The sequence below is a fragment of the Sinohyriopsis cumingii genome, chromosome 12 (assembly GCF_028554795.1).
Source record: "Sinohyriopsis cumingii isolate HCF-2022 chromosome 12, ASM2855479v2, whole genome shotgun sequence".
NCBI classification, from domain to species: Eukaryota; Metazoa; Mollusca; class Bivalvia; order Unionida; family Unionidae; genus Sinohyriopsis; species Sinohyriopsis cumingii.
The window spans coordinates 95,129,910-95,148,508 of record NC_142972.1 but is presented as its reverse complement, the minus strand read 5'-3'; the positions used below and the strand labels follow the sequence as shown (position 1 = coordinate 95,148,508).

The 18,599-nt window shown below is 36.8% G+C and overlaps 1 protein-coding gene across 2 annotated transcripts in view; it reads left to right on the top strand.

Moving 5' to 3' along the window:
* Nucleotides 1-2,085: 2,085 nt before the first annotated feature.
* LOC149787015 (uncharacterized) overlaps nucleotides 2,086-18,599 on the top strand; it is a 57,620-nt gene continuing 41,106 nt past the window's right edge. For both annotated transcript variants that reach the window (XR_016425073.1, XR_016425071.1), the window contains exon 1: nucleotides 2,086-2,182. The gene's annotated coding sequence lies outside the window, so the exon portion shown is untranslated. The remainder of the gene's footprint in view (nucleotides 2,183-18,599) is intronic.

The following is an 18,599-nucleotide window of genomic DNA, read 5'->3' as shown; positions in this document are numbered from 1 at the left end:
CGGAATTATCCGTCAGTTACCAAATAGGATAAACTATGTCACTCTGTTGTCTGAGGAAAACAGACTCGCCCGTAATGTACGCAATATGGTGCCGTGTTAGTATGGAAAGTCCGTTAAGCATGAAGGGCGCTGATGATGCCCGCGTTAGGGCTTTTTGGTCACAGTCGGGTTATAAATTATAAATCCATGAATGAATTGACTATGTTCCTTGCACTTGTTACCACATTGAAAAATAAATTTCCGTTATTGAAATAAGTAAGCGGTAACACATATCTAAGTGTGTTGCTTCCAGTAATTGTTTGTAAACATAGATATATGGAATTTAACGAGAGGATGGAAATGAAAACATTTTAGTAGAGCCTGCTCTGTTTGTCTTCTAAGCCATGTCAAACTGTCAGAGAATGAAAAACATCAAATGACATAAAAGTCAATGGAATAATCCCTGGATTTCTATAGAATAATGCTTGATAATAGTATTCAGAATTAATATTTTAATACAAATAATACTATCATGCAGATTAGAGATTGTTTTTAAAATTCGTATGCTATGGAGATTCGTAACCAGGTCCGCGGGTAAACGGCACCCATCGCCTTGCCCGCACACACGAACCTATAATCTTTCAACACTAAGCACACATTACCACAAAATGATGTTACTCAATCGGTGTTATATGCACTCGTGTGTATCAGACACACTCGCACGACGGCCTAGTAATTAATTATTACTTTTTTTCTCGGTCACACTACTTTTGTATTGCAGAACGAAATGTCCTGTATCGGCTTATCTGGCTTAGCCCTAAGTTCCAACAATTTGTAGGTTACGATCATTTTTGGCAGGATCGTATCTTCTGTGTGGCTGCTGAGACTATGAAGAGCGTTGTAGAGGTGAGAGATTTACCGCAATTAGTTGTTGATGCTGTTGTTATAGGGTTTAACGCCATTTTTCAGCACAAGAGAGGCTATACTTGGCGGCCAGTATTAATGGTGGAGAAAGAACCCGGGAAAACCCCGGAAAGAACCACCGACCCACGAGAAGCTACCGGCAAGCTTTCTCACATATCCACATTGGCCGAGCCCGAGACTCGAACCCACGCAGACAGAGGTGAGATGGCAGTGATCCGTGACGGAGAGCGCTTTAGACCACTCGGCCACTAGGACCCCCTACCGCAATCAGTAATTATTCTTGTTTTGATAATGTTCTGACATGTCAATAAATAAAAACTTAAAATCTTATCTTACGAAGGCGCCACGGGTTTGTTGACATATTGCACGGTGCATAATTTACCTTTTCAACAGGCATTTTTACTGCGTCATCGTCTTGTCGCGATGACGATTTTACTTAAAATTAATGGTCTTTAAGACCATTTATAAATTTATGAGGAAAAAGTAAGGAGTGTCATTAACGTTCGTCTCAAAATATATGAACGAACTGCCGTGAAGTCTTCATGCCTAATCATAACATTAAACGGATATTATTGTTCTCTCTCTCATATTAATCCACGAGCAATGGGGCTTAAACAATTTATACTATACCAACCAGGCTTTTAGCAAGTGCTTTAAGGTTTCCTTAAAAACTGACGGTAAAATATTTACTGAATTGACCGTTATTAGCATGGTACCGGTTCATGTGGATGTTGTAGTTGCTACAAAATTTGAAGAAAGAGAGACCAACACAAACCTTTTCATCTACGGAAACCATATAACTACCATCACAATCAAAGGCATATAAACGAATTTATTCATTGAGGAAAAAATCTGTTTGAATCAAAATCATGGACTTTGATACCCTCGACACGTTATAAAAATCACATTATTTTATGCAGTTATGGCATTTTTAACTGGATGTATGTAATACAAGAGGGAACGACATTTTTTACTGCTGATCTATACAATTAAAAGAATAACTGCACATTGTAAATAATTGTCTGACTTTAAATAATCTTGAAAACCCATACCCGCACAGCCTGTATATTTATATTGTCTAGTATTTCAAATTGAAATCATTCATTCGTTTCAAGTAGTGTGGTGTTGAATCACATCGTTTTACAGTGCTTTTTATAACGGCAATAGCATAATATCATTTGACAACTATCGTTGATACTTTCGTGTTATTTCCTTTTCTTTTGTTTACGTGCCGAGGCAACAGGAACAGGGAGAACCAAACGACAGCAAGCCCTTAGGGGTGAGTGACACTTTTTCCCCTCTATTTCTGACTATATCGGAAGGATTACTTGACAATACAATGTATACATTAGCTGTAAGGTAGCTGGAGTTGGACCTGTGCCATTGCATGTCGACTTCAGCAGGAGAAAAAGTTGGTGATCACTGATATAGGTTCGGATTTTGTGTATGGGCTTGAAGAATTGCGTAATCGTACATATATTCGCAGGCTATCATCGTCAAAGGAGGTAAACATGTCTAAAACACGCTCATTGTAAACTATGCAAATACATGCAAACTCCCTTTATCAAAGAGGGGAATAACCGACAGGTTTTCCTTTCTAATTACCTGGAACGCGATACAAATGCCACACTTATAACATTTCCAAGGAGGGCATGAAACTAATTTTGGAAACAGCAAAATGATAAACAGATCATTTTTCAAGACCATATATTTCATGTTTCTCGTACATATACAATAAGTAATTCACAGTTACAGTTCAGATATCTTGTCGGATAAGTTAGATAAATGTATGTTGGAGGAAGTGAAATGGTATAAATCTGAAACTGTCTATTTGAAAGTCAGTTATTTCTAAGCGGGGTAGGTCTTATTTCATTTGAAACATACAAATGAAGTTTTCCTCTCACGTTTGTGCCACTAAGATGCTACTGAAAACCACATTAGCTCAATTACCATTCCGTCTTCTAACACCTAACTGTTTTTGCGTGGTTTACGAAAACACGATGTTAACGATTTCAGTATTGGATTCTGCCTCATGCTGAAATTTAAGTTGTTAGATTTAGGCAAATTATTATCAAGACGTTTGCCTTCAGGTACTTACACCAAATTTTGGTGTAGGTTATACATTTCAAGAGAAAGATAAAGAATGTAATATTACCTATTTGAAAGAAATTTGTTTTGTTTAGTTGATTGACAGAAAATATATTACAAAATGCATATGTTTTGCGGTTAAATGGAACATGTTTTTATCCGAACAATCGACTTCTCTGACAACATTGTGGAATTAAACTGTGAATATGATGGATTTTTGTGTCGTAGGATGTGTCCAATATGATCCATTTTGTGAGTGGAAGCAAATCACATGTAACCATGGAATACGAATTATCATTTCGACAATGAAACATATAACAAGGTTGAACAAAACACGGAAACATATGAAATAGTTGAATCCGTTTGTAGGAAGAGGAAGATAAATATTAAAAATTGTGATTTCAAAAGCCATACAGACTGTAATTGCATTTATTGTTTTGTGTTTAGCTCTTATATCCCTTATTTTGCAAGCACGTTTATTTTTTTATTTTTTTTGCTGTGCAATTCGAAGTACTACATAACAATTATCCGGTTTCCACTATGAATGGGAAGCATGGGTGGGTCCAAAGCTACTTTTTATGCCGGTGTCTTAGTTGCCAGCTTTATAACAGTTAAAAAGGTCTGAAAAGGGCGCAACGAAAATGATTGGTAGAATTTAATTCAAGTTATTTAATTACTTGCATCCAATCAAATGATCCAAATTACATTTCAGCGTAAAAGGATTTTACGTCAGTTTATAAACTTGTACATAAATTATGCCACTTCAGATTAATGTTACTGAGATGTAACTCTTCTGTGTAAAAGGATTATATTAGTATTATACAATTCCTATTCATTGTCCACCCATCACCAACCATTAACAATTATGCAAATACATAAATGCTAAGCTTTTGCTTGCCTATGATTAATGTTACATCTTGTGGCTTAAACAGAAGCAACAAGACAAAGTATACCCCAAAAGCATTCAGGTTTACATAATACAAGCACTTTTAAATAAAATATAAAATCAAGCTATCCAAGGGTATTCCGAATGAAGATTATAATGCATTTATGTTCTTACCTTCTAGGGCCTCTGAAGAGTCACATTTCTAAATACAAATTCCTTTTCTTCATTGTAATCATTTCTTGAAAAACGAATATCATAGAGTCTCTTAAATTCACATAATCCAATACAATTATCTAAATTGTCAAGTTCTTGAAAACAGCATATAATCTAATAGGTACTGACAGTCTCAATTAGAGATCTTCCACTCCGATAATTACAGCGAATAAATATCATAAAAATAAATCACGATATCTTCTGAACGACATTTGCAAAGCTGACATTGATTGAAGAACCAGCAGGTACGCACTTAATTCAATATATGGTCACCACAATAAAATCGGAGTCAATAAAGGATTCTCAAAGACTTATATCTCATAATTTTAGAATAACGAGGCAGTCGTAATATGACTTTCTCATTGTTTTGAAGCGAAGCACAATAAGAGCGTGTAGCTCTACAGAACAAATACATTCCTAGATTTACCTGACGTTTGCTTGATTTTCATTCCGTTAGGCACGTGTTTTGTTTGAACACACTGGAGATGAAACTTCTTTGAATGGTTATCGCTTTCGTTCAGTATCATCCTACGTCCTTCATCCCCACCACAAATACAATATCTGACCATGCTAATTAAATTGGTTTGTCAACTGTCTTTGGCACAAACACATGTTGGCGCGAAAAGTATTTGTACCTAAACGTTCTGGCGTAAAACACATGCTATGAAATTTTAATTCGTAACTGATATTGGATCCCGAACATCATTGTCTGGAATTACTCTTTGAATATGACAAGCTTAGCGATATGATACGATACATTTTAAAAATTTAAATATTGTCTGTTTGTAAAAAAAAAAAAAAAAAAAAAAAAATGAATTTCTGTTTCATAGCAATATGCACGATCATGGTTCAACTTCTCTTGTGTCTTTCGATATAAGCAAGGGAACGTCCAGCTTTATTTTTATTTTCGTGCTATATGGTACTTAATTTTAAGTATAATCTATGCATTGTTACGATGAAGTAAATGTCCTTATCGACAGTTTAATCAAATTATTATCTTGAATATACATGAATGACTAATGTTGATAAAGGTTTGTTAGGGACTCAAGATGGTCGCTCAAGGTGCGCTCGCGTTGCATTGTGGGTTTTTGCTTACTCAGTCGTGACGTCTGTGAAAACAACCCATAACATATAACTCAAAGTGTTGCAAGGTCATTATCCAAGCCGCCAAAACTCCTTCTCTAAAGTGGACTAATTTCGCTGGTGCCTATTAAATTTCCTTCAAAGTAGCAAACTGGATGATTTACACCATAGTTTTCTTCTTGCAAAGCACTCCAATAACATCTACATCATTTGCATTTACAGACGTTTCGAATGATTTTGCTAGGTCCGGAGCTGACAGAATGTGAGCACCTTTGAGTATGACCTTTAACTTATCAAAGGCCTCCTGAATTGTTTCTAGCCAGACAAACCTGAACGTCTTACAGAATAAATTAGTCAGGTGTTGGGCAATCATGGGTCAGTTGGAGCAAAATTTCCAGTAATAACCAGCCATACCCAAATCTCGCATCAGTTGCGTCTTGATGATAGGCAGATGGAAGTATAACTCGGCCTAACCTTATCTTCTACTGGTTTATTTGACCTTGGCCCACACGATGTCCTAAAACTGTAACCCAAGCACGGCAAGAGTAACATTTACTCAAGTCCACTGACAGAATTTCTTCGCTGAGCCTTTCGAAAAACTTCAAGATGGTTTCCATGTGGTCGTAAGTGTCCTTTCAGGTGTCGTTATATATGATGTCGTCATCAATGTAAGTGTAATAACTCGCAATAGATGTGTTTAGGATAGCTTACTAAGCATACTTATAATTAAATCACCACCAGATGATATTTAATCAACAACAAATGATACAGTGCAAGCAACAAGTGATACTGAATCCTTGGATACGAATCGTTAATAATTACCCCTAAATAATCGGAGTGGAGTAAGCCAAATATCACAAGTATCACTTTATTATAAATTAGATAGATGACATAGACATCCTTAACACAAATCCCATATGTTTCCGGATTGTCTTACTTCGCTTTACGTAACTTGTTTTTTTTACCAGCTATAGTTTATGTATGTTCCATAAATAATTGTACTGCAATAACTTTTTTCAAACATTTTCGTTTGTTATTTCATATTGTGCTTATTATTTTTCCGCATTTTCCATCAAAAAATGAAGGCTTGAAAAAGTCAACTTCAGTTGAGCATAAATGAATTATCAAAATAAATAGGCAAATTTTTGGGATGTTACACAACCCTGTGTTTGGTATGACAGGCATGGACATTTGTTTCGTAGAATAAACGTTTCTCATGAGCAGAGATTTTCAGGAGGCGACTCTGTTCTAGCTGACATATCATAGTATGCAGCTGCATATTACACTTCAGATACGATACGAGCTAGAGGGGTTATATCCGCTCTCCCAGAGGTATCTTTGGGCTCCACAAACTGGCTCAGTCTGCTTTAGATAAATTCTACGCAAAAGTACCTGGTATTGATTGAAAGTCTCGTGGGATATAACAATACAGGAGAGAGGCTGTATGATAATATTTTGAATGCCAACTGACAGTAACCAATTCCTGGCGGTGAAACCGAGTTGTCATAATGAACACAAAGCCATCTTATCGAAAATGAAGGTAGGATCGGTCAACAGAGGGCATATGTTTCACTGTCTCCGTAAGCCAAAGCAAAGTTCACCATAACATAGGTTTTGTATGAAAGGAGATTCAGCGAGATCTTGAATAAAGGTGCGAATTTGTTTTAAAATTGTCAAGGTAGAAGCCAGGAAAGGTTTCACTTGTGAAGCGATATTCGAGATTCAGTTTCTTCCATCCTCAAGCCGTTAGTGTAGAAAAGATCCTAGCTTGTGCTTGAACGGTTGAATTGTTTATGTAAGGCTCTTGGGATAAGAACTAAGCGAGAAGGAGCAGATGGTCCTGGTTAGGGCGGAACACATGGATTCGACGGTGTTTGTGAAGATTCGGCCCGGCCAGGATCTTCCTTGTTAGATCTATAACTAGATCGAGACACTCTTTGATCCAGGATTTGTTCCTGCTGAAAAGGACAATCAGATCCGTTTTGCACTTCTTGTTTCTCAACGTCTTTATAATCTTATGAAATAAAATCGTTGAGTGGGTAGGCAAATGGATTCAGATCCACTGAACTGAGAGACCGAGCGTTAACGGCGCACTCCATTTGGATTAGTACCGGTGGAAACGAAGGGAAACAGTATGTGATTCAAGCTAGTTGTACAACGATCACTCCTCGAACACATCCACCCTGGCAATCTGGTGAAAAATCAATGGATGGATACCCTTTTGGATCCTCAATTATCGTGAAACTGGTAGTCGTCAAGGTGTCCACATTGCAACTAAAATTTAAACTTTTATATAAAGAGTCAAAGTAGTTTTGATACACATTTGTCTTATTCAGTTACAATATTTATAATATCTTCCAATTTAATTACATAATGTCATGTCATGCCATGTATCTGAGTTGTATTCAATATCGTACTGTCCCTAACAGTTTCTAATTTAGCTATGCTATTTGATTTTACTATTGTGCTCTCTATTTCTATAAATTTGTAGTATAGCATGCATTACATATTTTTGTGTACAACCCGTCTCACACAAGCGATTTCGTTAATATATCTCTTTATGATTACTTCTTCTGTAACCAAAACTTCGAGAAGGTATTATACATTATTCCTCGCGTAGCAGTTGAATTTGTGTTCATTCAGATTCGATCGTAGAATGTATGTTTTACTAATATTAGTGTGTCATACAAAGTGTTCAAGCTCCATTCATCCCATATTTTGTCTTGATCCATATATTTAAGGATTATATTTGCAATATGTCTCAACTGTTTCGGCGGTTATATTTGCTCATTTAGTTTGTTATTTCTATAAAATTTAGTGTTGCACTGTGAAGCCGTAAAAATAGACTTGAATCGCAGGGAGTGTTTATTTCTTACTTTTGTATATATTCAATATATTTGCATGTTTCATCGTAGGAAGATGTGATCAGATGATAAGTAGCTTTCATCAATAACGTCTGCACAGCTAATGGTTCATTACCATGGACAATTTTGTTTCACAGAAGAATTATTGATTTTCTGATGCTCAAGTTTATAGCATTGTTTTTATTTAAATATATATACAGTGTTCTTGTGAAATAGCATCTTCGAACGTTTTACTTCTTATGTGAACACTCCACACACTACGCCAAACTTTATCAGAAAAATGATTATTCAAGCTCAAAGTTTCGAAGAAGGACTGTGGAGATCTAAACTTGAATGAAGACCTGAACGTTTACATTATGCAAGTGTTGATAGTGATTTTGAACACTTTATTTTCTGGAAGTTCGGAAAATGTTTGCGTCATAAAGCTTGGTCCTTCGAAAACACTGCTTATTTAACAGTGTGCTCAATTTTGTCAATGGATGAGTATAAACGGAACAGTTGTAAAACTTTAGTTGCATATAGAGTCGTGCATATGTTTCTTTACTGCCAAGCCCTTAACGATGAATATTATGTTTGAACACATAGCAAACGAACTATGTTAATTAGACACAGATTAGCTTTTGCGTCAGGACAGCAACACTCTGCTTCACATAGATTTGGGTAACAGAGTCGAAAAGATTGCATGTTTTACAATCAAACCATTATTTACATATTTTCAAAGGAATTCATCCATATCGTTTAGGAGATTATACATTTTTTTAATAAACGACATATTGCTTGTCAATTTTGTAACATGGATAAAATACTTTTAATACACAGTTGAAAATATGGCACAGGTACTAGTCGTACTATGATGCTGATTTGGAGAGTGATGTGTCAATCAAAAAACTTGGAATTGGTCGTCATCAAGCGGCATGGTGTAGCCGCTTATCAGCCATAACAAATATTACATCGAAACACACCGCATGAAATTGATTGATTGAGTGATTGTATTTGTAAGGTGCACCTTCACTGTTAGGCTATCTAGTGCCAAAAAAAGGTTATATGAAGGATCATTTAAAAGTAATAAAAGTTTTCTTATCGACCAGATATCAGAAACCGAAACAGTTAAAAGTAAAACGATAACATGGCAAGAGTAATGTATAAAGCGTACCGATTAATGGGGAATGTACATATTGTACGTTAAAATGTGATTGATTGATTTATTGTATTTTCACGGGGCATAAAACGGTTATATGCAGGATTATATGAAAGTGATTAAACGTTGCTTATCGTCCAGCGAATTAAATAATTAAATAAACAAAACGATAAAATGATACAAGTAATATATAAAATTTCCCAGTCAACGGGGATTGTAAATGGTGTATGTTAATGAAGATTTAGATGAAAAGATATAAAGGACGGTATATACATTTCATAACAATGTTCATTGTGATTGCATACAAATTATAGTTTAGAATAAATGTTTACTTATTTCAGTTTAATTTTTTCATACAAGAGACGTTTATTGTATTAAAAGTGCATTCATGTCATGTCATGTACACTGAGGTACTGATTGGTCGTTGGTTGGAAGTCGAAACACTATCACAAAGTATTTAGTGAATGGTATATTGCAATAAATACACTCTGGTGGGTCGTTGCCTTCTAGCATGTGGGATTGGGTTATATATGTATGACCATTTCTAATTCTTGCAGATACTTGATTGTTCACTGTATCATTCTGTTATGCCCTCCACTTTTGACATAAAGACTAATTCATACTAGGTTTAAAATCAGTATATGGCATTTTAAAATCAGATGGTTTTTGATGTCTAGATTGGCAGACAATCTCAAATAATGTAGGTTTCTGATGTTTATCATGCTAGACGATCTGAAATAAAAATTGGATTGGATGCCTAGAGATTTTGTTACTGGATGATAGAAGTTATAATTGCAGTTGCAGCTGACAATAATGGAATAAGTGTTTTAGTGGCATCCACTGAAAGATATCTGCAAATTGAGCTGATGCGTTTCAGCTCAAGATATGCAGCCTTGCATATGTTCATGAGATGTAGGTGCAATGTGAGAGTACTGTCCAGAGTAACACATAGGTTTCGTACTGATTGTGTGAATTTATTGTTTTAGGTAAAGGATGTGAATGAGAAAGTCTTTGTGTTGCGATCAGAATGGTCTCAGTTTTAAAATCATTCATCTGCAGCCTGTTACATGTCATCCATGATTTCACATCAGAAATGCACCTCTCTACACCTTGGATGGTAGCGTCAACTTCACTTGGGTGGCTAGATTGGTATATTTGGGTGTCATCAGCGTATAGTTGGTGAAACACTGGATGATGATCTATGACACTTGAGAGCGACTGAGTGTACAGGATGAAGAGAACAGGTGCAACAACAAACCCCTGTGGAACACCACAACATAGATGAACTGTGCTGGAGTGTATTCCATTTGCAGATACAATTTGTGTCCTGTTGACCATGTAGGACTTGAACCACAGTAAGGCTGTATCATCAATGCCAAATTCATGCTCGAGACGGTGAAGTAATATATCATGGTCTATTGTGTCAAATGTTGCAGACAAATCAAGGAGGGTGAAGACTGTAATCTTTCCGCTATCCAACGCAGAGAGAATGTCATTATGTACCTTTAGAAGAGTAGTTTCAGTGCTGTGGCAAGGGCGATATGCAGATTGTACATGGCTAAAAAGGCTGTCTGAATTTAGATGAGATACAAGGTGGGATAGAACAACCTTTTCTAAGATTTTTGATATGAATGGGAGATTAAAAACTGGGCGGTAGTTCTTTGAATTGTTATGGTCTAGTGTTGGTTTCTTCATCAGAGGCTTTACAATGGCAGTTTTGCAAAATGATGGGAATTTCCCAGATGAGAGAGAGGTATTAATAACATCAGTTAGTGAAGGCAATACTGGATCTAAACACTCAATGAGCAGTGATGATGGAATTGGATCAAGTTCACATGACTTTGGTGCACTCTTCATCAGGATTGTACGTACGAAATCCATAGAGATAGGTTCAAATGCTGCTAATGGTTGCCGCTCAAATTCTGTAACCCAGCTGTATGGTGACAACGAGTCAATTAAAATTGTGGTGTCAAGCTTATCTCTAATGGTTTGTACTTTGTCACGGAAGAAATTTGCAAACATGTCCGGAAGGTCGACTGGAGAGACGGTAGTTGGAAGTGGTGTTGATTTGTTCCTTGACAGTAGCTTGTTAGTAATCTCGAAGAGCTCTTTGCAGCTGGAACTTTCCATGATCTTAGTAGTATAGTGGGCTGATTTCGCTGCATGGACTATATTTGTGACATTCTTCTTAGCGGCTTCATATATTTGTTTATGAATGGTGAGTCTGGTGGAAAGCCAAAGGCTCTCAGCTTTACGGCGGTCTCTTTTAGCAGTGCGAAGCTGGTCCCTAACAATGCTATATCATGGAGAACACTTTTGAATTGATACTCTGCACTTGGTAGCCGGGGCATGTTTGTCAAGCAATGAACGCAGGCAGTTATCAAATTGTTCAGCGGTAGGAGGTAAGGTTTGCTAGGATGTCGTACATTAGTTTGGTTCTATTTATCATACGGATATTTTTCTTAGTAACATATATAAGTGGAGAGTTAGGGACTGATACATCAATATGGCATATAATGCAGAGATGATCTGATGCAAGATAATGGGATACCAGGGAGGACCGTATACTTATATCATCAGGTCGATGAAGAATCCAGTCTTAACTGTGACCATGTTTATGGGTAGGTTGGTTAACTGATGGCTTGAGGTTGACAACAATAATGGAGTCTATGAGTTTTAATGGTTTTGGGTTTCCGGGACAGTCAAAGTGAAAGTCAAAATCTTCAAGAATAATTAGGTTGCCACCTGTCGAATTTCCATAGTCTACAAGATTCGGAAACTGCTGCAAAAAGAGATATTCAGCCAACTGGTTTTTTCTACTAGGAGGAGGGCGGTATAGGCAGAAAAAATGGACTGACCTTTGCTCCAGTGTGAGTGTGGTTTGGACTAGTTCAAACGATGTGTGGTCGAAATTGAATGTTGTGGTGTGGTTAAGAGTTCTTTGTGATGACAGCAATCCCACCTCTGCGAGAATTACGTTGGAACGACTTGATGGAATAACCAGTGGGTGTTAGATCCACACACTTGGGCTCATCGCCTGATGTTTTAAGCAATGTTTCTGTCAGGAAAAAGATGTAAATATTCTGGTCGTTGATAACATTACCTATTTCTGTGCGCTTTTCCGGTGGTCCTCCTGAAAGGGCATTGAATAGTGCAGTACGCAGAAGTATACCTTGCATAGTTGACACAAAGGTTGACGAATTAATTGGGATTTTAATTATGTTATCTAAATTAACGGTCGAATTTTGTTTAAATTGTTTATCCGAAATAAGGGAGATAACTTGAATTCTTCTTCCTGTTCTACGCCGTCCAGCTTTGAAACAACGTTTCTTTTCTCGCTTCTGTTTACATTTAGGTAATGATGCAGTTGGTCCCAGTTCGTTTAGTCTAGAGCACAATGTCGTGTGGAGAGCCAAGGAGTGATCATTTAGAGCAATTAGTGAGGGTCCATCGTGGCATAAACGGGCTGACTGATGGCGGTTTGTTCACAAGCAGTGGAGCAAGACAGCTGAGAAAAAGTCTAATTGTTCTCGTTTCCAAAACAAGGATATGAAGAAAAACGTATACGAATTTAACAGCCAGTACATAATGAACACAATAACGAAGATAAAACAGGCAACAAGCACAAATATCATGAAAACGGCACTAAAAAAGGAAACAGCTGTTTCAAGGCGCTTAAGCGTTAGCGGCCATCTTTTCACATCCTATATATGTATTGCTACTTACGTCGTGATTCTTTTGTTGCATCGATGTTTCGCACAACACACATTGTCGGAAAACTAAATGAATTCGTCAAACATTCAATTTCAAGATTATTTAATTGATTTCGTAATTCCAGGATTGCAATATTATTGTGTTAGAATGCGCCCAGTCATTATTTTGTCGTTATTTCAACTCCATGATATCTTCAGGATCTAGATAAAACTTCACGTTCAAATTTGCCAAAGATTTTTCGGCCCACATCCTTTGCAAAAGATATCTCTTCCTTATCCTTGCTTTCTGGTTTAGGCAGCCAGACCCTCTCTTGTGGTATATGCGAAATTATTGCTTCACTCACTGGCAACAATGTCAGCATCCCCTTACCATGCATGCACCCTAATAAAACCCACTGCAGCCCACCCTTGTTTAGTTTTTACTCAGCAGTGTAGTGGATTTATCTTCGGGTCTGGCTTATTAAAAATACGAACAAACCAAGCAGGAATAACCGGATAGATATTTTCGACAAAATCGAATGATGTGGTCTCGGCAAATCCAGTTAAATCAATGGGATTCATTGTCAGCGGACCACGTATTTCAACTTGGGTTACTTCGTGCATCAGATGACCAAATTGCATAAAATACGTTTCGCATCCATCCTTTCGAAGAAAGCTTGCATGATAACAAGCTATCATAGCAACATAAATTAATCATGGGGATTTTGTTTTTTGTATTTTAAAGCCAATGTTGTATATCCTCATTGAAGACCAATGGCGTTGTACGTTAATGATTCTTTTTTATTGTTTGCTGTGCAAAATGATCAAATGACAGGTGACAATGTAAGACAATTATTGAGCAATTCATCAACATCTTTACCTTCGTTGAATTTTAATACTGCCAGTGCCTTCTGCTCACGAAGAGATTCTGGACGATAAAGCTTTCCAGATGGTAGCACGAATTGATCAAAGCTGCCATTTGATTCGTCGTTACCGTGTAACATCGCGATTGATACTGGATCGTTTTCAATAACAGTATAAATACACTAAAATATTACCTTTATAAAATCTGGTGGTTTCTGAGGCGACAATTTTGTAATGTTTTCAGTCCACTCATGGGGGTTGCGGTCGACCATCATTATTGCGTTGCTTTTTGTTTGATAATTGCCGGAAACGTTCAAACCCTCGTCGTTTATTGTTTTTGCTACTATCGGAATATTTTATAACACTGCGATGACTTCTATTTTGATTCCTTTCTCTCTAATACCTTTTGACACATTCGCTTATTCTCTCTAAACGGTATAATGCTAGTCCATTTCCTCATCATGTGTTTATAAAATGTTGAGCTACACAGACTAAAACACCGGTTTGCATCGGTTGAAGGATATAAATAGTAGGTTCGTTTAACATATACATGGAGTAAATTATGCCGTCACATGATTAGTGTTCTAAACAGTCTGTTAATACCTGTTAGCATTCCCGGCTTCAAATGTTTACCTAAAACGGTTATGTGCAGACTACACTGGGACAACATGATGAGCTTCATTAATCCCATCGTGTTCAACAATATATAAGCATGTCTTTTCAATAATCATACTTGCCCTCCGTCAATCTTCGACGCATTGATGAAAATATGGTCACTTGGATCAATCCCAGGATTATCAGTCAGGAACTTTGACCAATCGTGTGCTGATCGACCTTACCAAAACTCCTCCTTAGCCGCGCTGATATACACGTGTAATTGCAATTCAAATGCTATTTTAGGGCTTTTGTCTTGTCAGTTACTCTGCAAAAATCAAACCTTGTAGTAGCTATCTGGGGCTTAAGCATAGTTAATCTTGCAAACTTCTTCAATGTTTCTAATACCCTGTTCTGATTTCTCGTTTTCTTGGGCAAGTTTTAATCGAGGATACAGTGCCTTAATTACAGTTAGCTGAAAATATTTATCACTTAAGTCCTTTCCTACATTCCACCAGCTCTTTATACAGTTAAAGTGAATGTATATTCAATTAAAGATCGCGTAGATTATTATATAATGAAGTAACGCGCACAACAACCAAAAATAACTGCATTAAGTGGCCGATGATGGATCGACAACCCCATTAGAATATCCTTGATTTTTACAAGTACTGCGGATATAATGTTGAAAATATTCGGATGTTGATTGATTGTTTGATTGATTGTATTTTTACGGCATAGCAGCACTGTTAGGCTATTTAGCGCTGTTTAAAAAGGTTATATGTAAGATTATATATAAGAGATAAAAGGTTTCTTATCAACAAACGATGGAAAATTCAAACAGTTAAAAGCAAAACGATAAGATGGTAAGGGTAACATATAATGCTTCCCTATCAACGGGGAATGTAAATGGTGTGTATTAGTGAAGATTTAGATGAAAAAGTATTAAGTATGGCGGACGGTATAAACCGTAGATACAAATATCCAAGGTGATAGCATAAACTCTAGATCTTAAAATAAATACTTACTTCTTTCACGAACTCCAAAAAAGAGACTTTTTTGTATCGAAATGTTCCTTCAGGTCATACATAATGAAGTAGTGATCGAACATTGGTTGTGGGTAGAAACACACTAACATAAAGTGCTCAACAGTGAATGGTTCATTGCAAGAACACGCTCTGGTTGGTCTTCGTCGTTTGGCAAGTGGGAAGGGATTATATAAGTATGGCCAATTATATTTCTTGCAATGACTATTTCCTACCTACGGATGGCCTGTAAGAAGGAGTTCATTCGCCTAGTGTTGGCTTGACTTGATGAAGTTTGTTATTCACTTCATCACTCCACGATGCCTGCAACTTCTGACGTAAAGACTCTCTGATTCTAGATTTAAAATAAGTACACGATATTTTAAAATGAGATGATTCTAGGGATATCAGCTTATTATATAATTAAAACAAAGTTATATTCAATTAAAGATCGTGTAGTTTATTATATAATAATGTAACGGGCACCCTTTCCAGCTTTAACTGGAGGATGATGGGATCAAGAACCCTATGTAAAAAACCTTGCTATTACGAGTACTGCGGATATAATTTTGAAAACATTCAGAGATAATGTTCAGGGCCAGGACCTTGCATTAAATATTGTGTGGATGTAGAGCTAATTCTGAGATTTGTGCTTAACTTTGTGCTTAATAATTTTTTTGTGCTTAACTGTATAATAACGAAATGGTCGTGAGGTTGAGGCCACACACATTAATGATTTTACAGGTTATCTCTACAAAAACATATTTACTGGCAAAGCTTCGCTTTGTTCGATGAGTGACATATACTATTTTAGTTATATATAATTATTAACTTGAAGAAAATCTGTACCAATGAAGCAAGTGTAAATTGATGATTTATTCCGAAGATATCACATTCGCCTTTTTGTAATTTGACATTGCAGTTGAAAAAAGACCCATCTGTTTTATTTGTAAAACCGGTTACATAAGAGTCATTGTTAAAAGAGCAAAGGATCTATATCATACATTTGTTTATAAATGTATTAACGGCTTCATTAATAACACCATTGTTAAGGATCATATTAATGCTGATGATATTGGAAATCGGATAGAAAATCTTCAGGGTATTAATCAGAACGAGAATATCAGACGGGGTACCACTAAAAAATACAAAAAGGAAAATGCGCGAAATGTTGGCCTGATAAATTTCTTAACCACTGAAAGAAAAGAATTTCCCTCACTATCCTCTTTCGGAAAATATTTTGATGTTATTCACCTTCAGTACAGAGTGTAGCTGATGGTACAACTCAATCTGCTGTATCAAAGCAGTATAATAAAAAAAAATAAGGCTCCGTATATAGATACAGTGCGACCGGCCGCACATATATACTACTCCGTTAAAAAATAAAAACGAAAGTTATGACAAATTCATCTTAGCCTTGGTACGTAAATACCTTGGCAGGGCGCGGGGTCGGTGCCAAAGCTTCTATTTACTAGCTGGCCCCTTGCCATTAAGTCTTACTAAGGTATTTGTCAGTCAATCAGAGGTCTAAGAGACTCCTGGGTCCGAAATCGCTGATATATATCAACACAAGATTACGCTCAGTAGCACTCTGCATTAGTTCATGTTGCGTGATATCTATATGTGATAAACTAGTAATTGTGCCAGTGCGGTCTCAAGAAATCTATATTAGATGCCTGTATTGATGGAGGAAAGCTAATGTTGATTTCCTGATGTGATTATGTGTCTCATATAATTGAAGTCGTCGTCGGCGTTGTTAGCGACAATGTGATCCAGTCGATTAGTTATTTTAGAGGTTATTCTTATATGTATACGGATTCTAAATGTGGCGTCGTCAATGACTTACGAACGGAAAGATAAATAATACTGATTGCAATACATTTATCATCGAATATTTCACAGTTGTTTATCCCGATGCTATCAGTGGCATGTGCATTTGTTGTCGTCGACATCATTTATTTGTGTTTGCGTAATGTCTGAGTCCCACACGTTAATTTAATTTTCGAGAGAATATTAAGAATACCAGTAATGCCATCTGCAACTGCTGTGGCTATTATATGTAGACCCCACCGTGTATTCAGCGTTGATAATGGGAGGCTGTATGATTTACAGCACTTCAAGCCTTCTAAAACGTTGAGCAGCGTAAGGGGTCGCGCCAGACATATTTGCATCTGCTCTGTCAATCGATGTAATTGACATTTTAACACTGACCGAATCACTGATATTTTGTATTGATTCCAGCGAGCATTACGTCGACGAACGTTCCACTTCCAAAAAGATCATCATTGATTTTATTCTGTGGTTGAAGGTTTTTCCAAAGATTTGTAAAACTGTTTACATAAACAACATATTCAGCTCGCCACGTGGTTAATTTATTATCAATTGTAATGTCTTTGTATTCCACGTTTTTCCACATTGACGCGTCATCGTCAAACTCGCTTAAGAACAGTCCTATTTCCTTTCTGTGTTCATCGGATATTGTATCGCCGCTTTTCGTCATGTGTTTATTGATCATGTTTCTGATTGCCTATATTGATACACCTGCATCTCTGATTCTTCTGCTATCAGTAAATACCATTATGTTATCGATGGTCGTATGTAAAACTATCTTGATGACATGGACCCACTTAATATTTCTCGTCTTTAACCATCGATATTGATCCTGAAAAAAACATAATACCTGTCAACCACAGCCAAGTAGATAAGATCTCTGAACGCAACGTTAGTCGCATAGGCTGACAAATGAATCTCACCTGAATCATGTTTACCTTTGATCTTAACAGCATGTGCTCTCTTTTAAATATTTGCGATTTTAGATTCTTCACCTGTCTGAAATGGCAGACGGTTATGCCGTTGGACTGCTATATAGTAGTGGATCAATAGCATATACAATCCAGTGAGAACCTTTACTGGAACTTCTATCGAGATTACCAATTTCAGTTGGGTTTGGTTGTTTGGCAACTGATTGCGCATAAAAGCTCTCTAACGTTATGATGTTTAATCGAAAAGCAGCATCACGTAATTTGGGCATGAAAATCTTGCTTAGCGAAACATTCCCGATATTCGCAGACTCAATGTCTGCTAATGTACCTGTACCTTAAGGGTTCATATCTAGTAGTCGTAATCCCCGTACCCCGTTTCTTTTCTTTCGATACCTTGGAGGTCGGCCCTACACCCTGCCTCGTCTGAGTCTTCAGTGCCATCAAGACAGATGTTCCAATGGCACCAACTTGCATTAAGTGCGGCTGG